Genomic DNA, 9,585 nt, shown 5'->3' with positions numbered 1-9,585 from the left:
CCAAGAATGCAGTTCAAGGTCCGGACGTGTAACTACAAAGAATTATATTTAGAATTATATCTCGGTGTCGAGATTGTTGAGCGACTTCTCACGTCCGGGTGTTGGTTTTATTAAAAATGTTATTTTTGTAGTTGGTCCCGCAATTCTCAGGCCAAATGAGGATCAGAGGTTGTTTGTGAGTTTTTCTAGTCGGTTCCCCACTTCTAGGGCTAAATGGGGATCAGAGGTTGTTTATGCGTTTTTGTAGTCGGTCCCGCAATTCTCAGGCCAAGTGGGGATCAGAGTTTGCTTATGCGTTTTTGTAGTCGGTCCCGCAAATTCGGGCCAAGTGGAGATCAGAGGTTGTTTGTGCGTTTTTGTAGTCGGTCCCGCAATTTTCAGGTTAAGTGGGGATTAGAGGTTTTTTGTGCGTTTTTGTAGTCTGCCCCCTCAATGCTTGGGTCCATTGGGGGCTACGTTATGATTTGCAAGAGTTCCGTTAGCTTGAATTATATAATTGTGCCTTTATAATTTAATATTTGCGTTCAGTATTGAGTCGCAAAATGACCAAATTTTAGTAACAATCAAGGAATACAAATAATAGATTACAAAAGAATTGCTTTAAAAAGATTATTATTATACTTAAAATTTCCTACAATTAACCCGGTACTATAGTATTTTTTCTCTACTACTACATCTACATTCTTGTATACGTTTAAATATCTACATATTAATACGTGAAGCAAAAACTTTGTATCCCTTTTTACAAAAATTGCGCGGACGGAGGAGTATGAAATTTTCCACACTTATGGAGAATATAGAGAAGAAGAGCACAATGCTAATATTTTTTTAAAATAATGCATAAAAGATACATTAAATCAATAAAGAAAACATTACACACACTACATACCATGTATTTGACGCACACACGCATGCATACTATTTATTGTCAAACTTTTGTTCTTGGCGTCTGTTGTCAAATTGAGAATAGATTAAATATTGTTTGTCTTTGTTAATATTTTTTATAGTGTAGCCTTGGCGAAATTTGTGATTATAGAAGTATAAAATACAATCATAGAAAGAGAGAGAGAGAAAGAATACACTTTATTGCACACCAACACAATTTACATTCAAAAAAAAAAACAGTCAAAAAACACATATGTACAATACGCGGTCTTGTCGCTACTACTGCGGGAACTCTAGTAAACTTAAATAGATAATAATCGGAATTGAACTGACAACACTCGGCCTAGGTGTCAGAACCAGCTTCTGTGTCACCGAATCACTAGAAACTTAATGTCCTTATTATTCCTCTTAGAGATTCCATTGAACGAATGACACATTGAATCATTTCATACTCTCCAACTGTTTATTTACAAATAATAAGGATAATCGTGAGAAAAATGCAACAGAATCTGTGTTTAAAATAACATAATTACTATTTTCGAAGAGTGAATGATTCATTGAATATTTATTCTTCGGATTCTGACTTATCCCTATATTATGATAGACGTGGGTGATATCACGTCAGAGTATTCATGGCTACAATTTTTTTTTCTGACCTATGCTGATAGCCTTGAGAGGCTATTTCAGCTTCGCCTTGACGTGTAGGTGAGCTCACGGGGCTCAAACCGAGAGTGTTGCACTGGCCCTAGCAAGAGCAGTGCTTCGCGGAATCCGGATCGGAAATGCGACCAACTGAGAAGATCCGGCGAGAAACTCAATGGGCTGTGTCTGTAGGTTAATTTATTCGTCGAGCTCTTTATCGCAAACAACGGGTTCGGCGAGGACGGTGACCGGTGCTTGAGGTACCTAAAAGCACCATTAATGGATTGGGAGGATCCGTAATGACGTGTTTAGGGCACCGCACTCTATGAAGCGTGCGCGGTAGATATAAGACTAGGGGGCCGAAGATGTTAGAGGCCAGTGCTTTTAAGAGGCCATATGACTAGTATATTTATCACAGTTTTTTATATGTTTTTTTTATTTTATTTTCATTGTAGGAAGACCAGCAGTTTTTGCTTAACTGGATGAACAAGCTCACGGTCTGCTTAATTAATCTACATCTTGAGAGATGATTGAAGTTTGGGAGTCTGAAGTTCTGAAGTCGTCGTGGCTTAAAGGATAAGACGTCCGGTGCATTCGTGTTGAGTGATGAACCGGTGTCCGAATCCCAGGCGGGTACCAATTTTTCTCATGAAATACCTACTTAACAAAAGTTCATGATTGACTTCCACGGTGAAGGAATAACATCGTGTAATAAAAATCAAACCCGCAAAATTATAATTTGCGTAATTACTGGTGGTAGGACCTCTTGTGAGTCCGCGCGGGTAGGTATCACCACCCTGCCTATTTCTAATAATTCTAATAATTCTAATGGTTGATCTTCTGCTTTATATGTGACCTACTAACTACATTAACACCCTTGAGAGATGAATTTAAACTACTTCAAATCGTCCGTGACCAAGAAAACTGTAAAGTATTCAAAATGGCGGAAATAATACTACGAGTATGACGAATTATAATAAGTGTGAGTTATACCATAAAATTAATTCTAATTATGTTTATTATTAAAGAAAATCAAAGGAAATTTAATCTAATAAAATAAAATAAAATTGATATCGATTTTTTTTTTCATAGAATTTTCATTTGACTAAATCACTCGGATCAGGTCATGTACACATCACATAAATATTATGATTTACGATGTCGTTTCATTTACAAACAAACGGTAATATTACTTTTTTATACGTAATCTATACTTCTATACTTAATATTATAAAGAGGAGAGATTTGTTTTTTTGTTTGTATTGAATAGGCTCCGAAACTACTGAACCGATTTAAAAAAATCTTTCACTGTTTGGAAGCTACACTATTCCCGAGTGACATAGGATATATTCTTTTTTTTTACTAGAACTCCAATAATGTAACCCAAGGTATAAAAAAATTACGTAAAATATTCTTTACATCGCGTGCCCTGCGAAAACTATAGATGATAGAATCAAATAATGTATTACGATTTTGTAGAACACATTATTATTTATAAAAAGTGTCGCTACAGCATATGTCTAACTATTATATAGGTAGTTATGCCGCAATAAGTGTCCTTTTATTTAAAAAAATAAAACAACGTCAAATATCGTTGAAATTTTTGTTAAATACCCGAGCGGAGCCGGATCGGGCCGCTAGTATATTATAAACTAGTTATGGCTTACGACTTTGGTTTTTTGAGATCATAACAATTTCTTCTATAAGCTCTTCTGAAATTCCGAGATGTATTAGCTTAGATATTTGTATATTTTCTTGAATCTAGTACTGGATAGTTTCATTTTAGAATAAGATTAGGTTGTAGTTCTCTTGGTAAGTAAATTATACATTTTGTAGGCCGTTTCTAGTGTAAAATTGAGACTAAGACCTTATGTCTCAAAGTTTTGGGGCACCTTGAGAAGCATCCAAGACGACTTTGTCAAACTATTTACTTATGAATTTTTTTAATTATTATATTCTTCTCAGTATGTGCATTTTTAATGCATCTCACAGTACAATTACACCTTGAACCTTAGAGGTGCTTCTAAAATTAATAACTAAATTTTATTTATAGCAAATTTAATTTTAGTGTGAAACAAAAAAAAATTGTAACATAATACACACAAAATGACAATATTTTTGCGACAATCCGTTTAATATACGTCCCGCTGTGACTTAGATTAGTAAAATAAGTCACGTTGATTTATGGTTTAGTTGGAAAGGATATGAGTTATGTAACTAGTATTGATTGAAAATATCGTAAAAAATATAATTTATTGCCTTGGAATGTGTGTAACGAGCTGTGATTGTTGGTACGCAGTATTACACAAACGTTAAAATTGGGGTACATGTTTTTTATTTATTTTTTATTGCTTAGATGTGTGGACGAGCTCACAGCCCACCTGGTGTTAAGTGGTTACTGGAGCCCATAGACATCTACAACGTAAATGCGCCACCCACCTTGAGATATAAGTTCTAAGGTCTCAGTATAGTTATAACGGCTGCCCCACCCTTCAAACCGAAGCGCATTATTGCTTCACGGCAGAAATAGGCAGGGTGGTGGTAGCTACCCGTGCGGACTCACAAGAGGTCCTACCACCAGTAATTTTACCGACTAATTTCACCCGTTCGATGGAAGATCTTCCCTTTGTTGTTACCTCTTAAGCCTCGTTTAGTTGGACATATTCCGGGCCCAGTTATGGCCAACCTCGTAGTAGCTATCTATCTATCAAAAATAGTCAAGACAGTCCCAACTTGTACAGACTCGCAGAATACCTTATTAATAAGAAGAATTTTAAGCATTGTTATTAAAATATTGTGGTAAGTCTAATACCTTATGTGCTACGAATAGGGTCTATATGCTACGCAACTACGTTTCAGCTACGAAGTTGCTACGAAGCCATATTATCTTATATCTTATCTTATCTATGTATATAAAAATGAATTGCTGTTCGTTAGTCTCGCTAAAACTTGAGAACGGCTAGAGCGATTTGGCTAATTTTGGTCTTGAATTATTTCTGGAAGTCCAGAGAAGGTTTAAAAGGTAGATAAATATGAAAATGTTTGGAATTAAATAAAAATAACAATTTTGTTTTCCCTTTGATGTGTCCCCGTCGAACGGATTCCTTTTGTTTGTTTTAAGTTTATTTTATACAGAAGTTTAGGTCTTTTATTTGTCGATTGAGGCACTACGAAGTCTGCTGGGTCAGCTAGCTATCAATATTATATTCCTTAGAAGTGCGAACGAAATCAGGACCCATTTGGTTGCTACCTCCTAGATAGTAACAACGTAAATGCCGACATCCACTCTAAGACATGTGTTCTATTCTCAGTTCTGTTGTACTATAAAATGGCCACCAAACTAGGGTAGGGCAGCCGTTGTAACTATACTGAGATCTTAGAACTTATATCTCAAGGTGGGTGGCGCATTTACGTTGTAGATGTCCATGGGCTCCAGTAACCACTTAACACCAGGTGGGCTGTGAGCTCGTCTACCCATCTAAGCAATAAAAATAAAAAAAAGAAAAAAAAAACTACAAAAGGGAACGGAACGGTTCACAAGACGCTCTAACACTGGTAATTAATTATGCAAATCATATTTTTTTACGGTTTTGATTTTTATTCCATGTAGTCATTCCTTCATCGGGGAAGTTATTCGTAGAGATGACAATGTATTAAGTGTGTAATTCATTAAAAAAAAGTACCTGGCTGCGGGATTCGAACACTGATACAGTCGCTCGATACGAATAGACCCGGCGTCTTATCCTTTAGTCCATGACGACTCTTGTAATAAATAATCCCATTTCTTCGAATATATAAAATTGTAGATCTTGTATATATGGTCTGGTCTATAATCTACGTGATCAAAATACACCAGTCACTATGAGAATTTGAATCTCATGCATCGTACTGGAACCCCTGATAATTTCATATTAAATAATGTGATTTTACCTGGTAAGGCAGGTTTTGACAATATTATTTTTGTAGCCATCTCGGCTATTCGTTTATTCCGGGGGAGGTTCTGTGGCTCGGGCATATATTTTTTTATTTTATTGCTTAGATGGGTGGACATCTACAACGTAAATGCGCCACCCACCTTGAGATATAAGTTCTAAGGTCTCAGTATAGTTACAAGTATATAGTCTGGAAGAAGCAGGATTGGGCTGCGAATCGGGTGTACCCAAGGAGCGCTTTCTCTCGTAGGGAAGCCTAAGAACCTGGTCTGATGCTGTGGGATCTGCGCGTGCTCTAAGTGCCGAATTGCTACGTGTTTTTTCAGCGTTGGAACAACTGGTGGCGCTTATGGTCGGAGGCCAAAACTACTTCGGGGTCATACCATCAGTGTGGTAGTAGAAATAATAAAAGGCTATTTATAAAGTAAGGTCTCGCGATCCGGATCTAGTTATTGGAACATCAAATTAAAAAACGATATTTTTGGAACGAAGTTCCTTATGGGACGGTGGGGAGGGGTACCCTAACCGGGAAAAAACGTCCGTAACGTAAGATTTTTATTAGTAATGCACATAGTGTACGACTTAACTTTGTAATAACGTACAAAAAATAACGTCTTTTTTTATCATTCATTGACCACGATCTCAGAGCGTTCGTTTGCGCAATACACTAACTCTTATACAAACAACCGTGAATGAAGTGTACCACAATTAGTTTGCACGTTACCGAATGACCGTGGGTTGATGCGAAACCTCCAGTTTTATTTTCTTTATACCTCGAATAGAATTTAAAATTAATATTTTTATAATAAGGAACTTCGTTTCTATCCGGTGTCCCACGACACCACACATCTTTTTGTTTGATTTTCGTTCGTGCAACCCTAATCCTGTTGACCCAGTGTCGAGTACAACCGAACTCAATATATAACGCATTTAGCCCGAGAACAACGGACGAAACGTGACCAATCTGCGGAACAACATACAAATTACAGGCCGCTTTGATCTTGGAGCTCTCGGGTTTTTTTTTTTTGTATTTATTTATGAACGAAAATAGACCTGGAACGCGCTTCGAAAGATACACCTGTCCCTTTCTTTTTTCGAAATTATGTCGAAGAGAATTCTTTTTTTTATATTTCTTCATCGTTTTCCCTTGCATAAATAATCCTTAATGCTGAGGGTCGTGGCCTCATGAGGCTTTCTTGGGAAAATACACATCGTGGGGTTCCGTGTCCTTCCACGGCCATGATTTTGGAAGAGATTTAGTTCTTGGAGTCCACTGAAGCCTTATTTGAGTCCAGCTAATTAACCACCGCCAGATATTCGGCGTTGACTGTTCTACGGTTGAATGGTGGAACTCCAACTAAATCCTCCTCTTTTCTCATCCGGGCTTGGGACCGACATTGACAGAGTTATAGTTATCTCGTGTTAGGTATACGTAATTTAAATTAAAACTATTTACTACAATTGGCAATGTATAAAACCTATTCATTACTGGCACGAAAGGTTCACAAATCAAATGGTTCCATTGAAATGCATTATGGTGTTTATTTATCAACCAAATCATCGGTTACACTGAATTCAATTTCTTTCTACACAAATATTTTATCAACATTTTATTTATGTCTTTGAGTGACGGTACCCGATAATATTTATAACAGGCCGACATGTTTTCTGATTCAACTACGAAAAAAAAAAAAATTTCCACATACGAAATTGGAACACCGGCCATTGGCGCATTACATTAAATACTACGTCAGAGCATAGACAACATAACATTCATAATTCGCACGCGGCTTTCCCGCCCTCGCGTTTTCGACGCGTGATCGAAATTCAAAAGTGAAAAATCGTGTCGTTCAGAGAAAATACTCTTTGGGGCTGAGTTAGTTGTCGCGCAACTGGCGCCGAGTTCGGTTGTGTGATGAGAAGCTACAGCGCTTCCGCAAAGTTTTCCGCGCGTTCTTTTACGTGAATCGAATTTTATTGTGTCGTATTAAAAAAAAAAACCGTAATAGTATTGTGTTTGTAAAATTATTTTATTTTATGTGTAGTGTTTTAATTTGTGACTTTCCGACGTATTATTGAGCATAAATGTAAGTATTGACTTTGTTTTGTTTAATTATTTAGAAATATGTTGTAGCGATGTAAAGTTTTAAATCTATTTCATCTGTTTCCATTAAAAAAAATCTAATAGTACCCGAATAACAATGTATGACAAAATAAAATAAGAAAATATTTTAATGCGGTATTGCCGCAGCAAAATGCATTTTGTATAAAAAAACATGAAAACCATAAGAGGATTCAGAAAACTAACTACGTAAAATAATTTTAGGTGAACATATATGCACACATATAATCTCTTTTATAGAGTACATACATTTGTATTTTTTATAATTGAAATTTTAAAACTATAGAGACTTTTCTATTCTGACAAAAATCAGGATAACTGTTAAAATACAAGGTCAAAAATTATATTATTCCGATATCAATCTAAACATACAACGACCGATTACAATGAAGTAGATACTGGTTTAGTCATTACATAACAACATATTCAAGATATTAAATTAATCAAAAAAACATTTATTTAGTAAGAAAGAAAATGTAGGACATTCCAGATTACTTACGTATTAATTAGTCAACTGTCTATTCCGTCTATCGGTCTGTCTATCCGAATATTCACTATGTTCTAACATAAGATAAAAATAATAATATTAGTAATACTTTTTAATAAATAAAAAGCCGATATTCTTCTAGAAGTTTCTATATTTTCTCAGATACCAAAAGCTTAAGGAATCAGATTAGTGTATCTTTCTTTTACTCTAACAGTCTCTTGGTAACTTATTGGGTACTGACGTCGCTTGTTGTATGCTCACAAGTGCTCATATTCTGTTGTTAAAGACTAAAAAAATTAAGACAATACAACAAGCACCTTACCTTATCCATGATAGTAAAATTATCTCTTACTGCCAAATGTACCAAATGTACCATAAATCTACAATTTCTCCTATTTTCGCTGCGAAGCATTTTTTCCTTCCACTCTGATTAGTAGAAGAGTTGTTGTCCATGCGACCCCGCGATCACTTAACATCGGATGGACCGTGAGCTGGCGCATCTATTTACAACAACAAAAACGAAATAAATAATCACAAAAACGCATTAACTTAAATCCTTTGCAAGCACACGCGTGATTAATCTAATTAAAAATATTAATTAGACAATAAATTTATTTTTATTAAGCATTAGAACATAAAATGTACATTTTAATAAAACTCGTAAAGAGATGAGTATGTCATTAGCGAGAATTTATTAAAATGTTTACGTCTTTTATATAAATACAAAAGTGACGTTGTCGGTTTGTATGTGTTTTTCGGTTAGTTAAAATCGATCACGGGTCGTTTTATTTAGTTTTTGAGCAAACAGGTAGTCGGCAGCGAGGTTTTGCCTTTGGCTTTGTTGACGTCCATGGGCGACGGTAGTCACTCACCATAAGGAGGGCCGTATGCTCCTCTACATACAAGGACATTAAAAAATAAATAAAAGATGTGTGGTGTCGTGGGACACCGGATAGGAACGAAGTTCCTTATTATAAAAATATTAATTTAAAATAAAACTGGAGGTTTCGCAACAACCCACGGTCATTCGGTAACGTGCGAACTTGTTGTGGTACACTTCATTCACGGTTGTTTGCATAAGAGTTAGTGTATTGCGCAAACGATCGCTCTGAGATCGTGGTCAATGAATGATAAAAAAATATGTTATTTTGTACGTTATTACAAAGTTAAGTCGTACACTGTGTGCATTACTAATAAAAATCTTATGTTACGGACGTTTTTTCCCGGTTAGGGTACCCCTCCGCATCGTCACGTAAGTAACTTCGTTCCAAAACATTCAAAATAATTACAAATTTTATGATGTAATATTTTCAATGTGCGTAGAAATATACGAATCACCTCCACTTTCTGATTCACTCAATACGAATTATTAGGCTGATTCATTTGGACTGCTCACATGTACGAAATGGTTAACTCTTTTAAAGTTATTATAATTAAAACTACTTTTACCGATTACTTCTCGCGTCTTTAAGTGTTCCGTGATATAAGTTCCGAAAATACCTACAATCTTTTATGAA

At 35.7% G+C, this 9,585-nt stretch overlaps 1 protein-coding gene across 2 annotated transcripts in view; it reads left to right on the top strand.

The window, feature by feature from the left end:
* Positions 1–6,891: 6,891 nt before the first annotated feature.
* Positions 6,892–9,585, top strand: part of Ethr (ecdysis triggering hormone receptor) — a 142,582-nt gene continuing 139,888 nt past the window's right edge. The window contains exon 1 of one of the 2 annotated variants that reach the window (XM_089738851.1): positions 6,892–7,546. The gene's annotated coding sequence lies outside the window, so the exon portion shown is untranslated. The remainder of the gene's footprint in view (positions 7,547–9,585) is intronic. The other variant, XM_028187856.2, reaches the window with a different exon arrangement.

Source organism: Bombyx mandarina, chromosome 26 (genome assembly GCF_030267445.1).
Source record: "Bombyx mandarina strain Sakado chromosome 26, ASM3026744v2".
NCBI lineage: Eukaryota > Metazoa > Arthropoda > Insecta > Lepidoptera > Bombycidae > Bombyx > Bombyx mandarina.
This window is presented reverse-complemented; position numbering and strand designations above follow the sequence as displayed.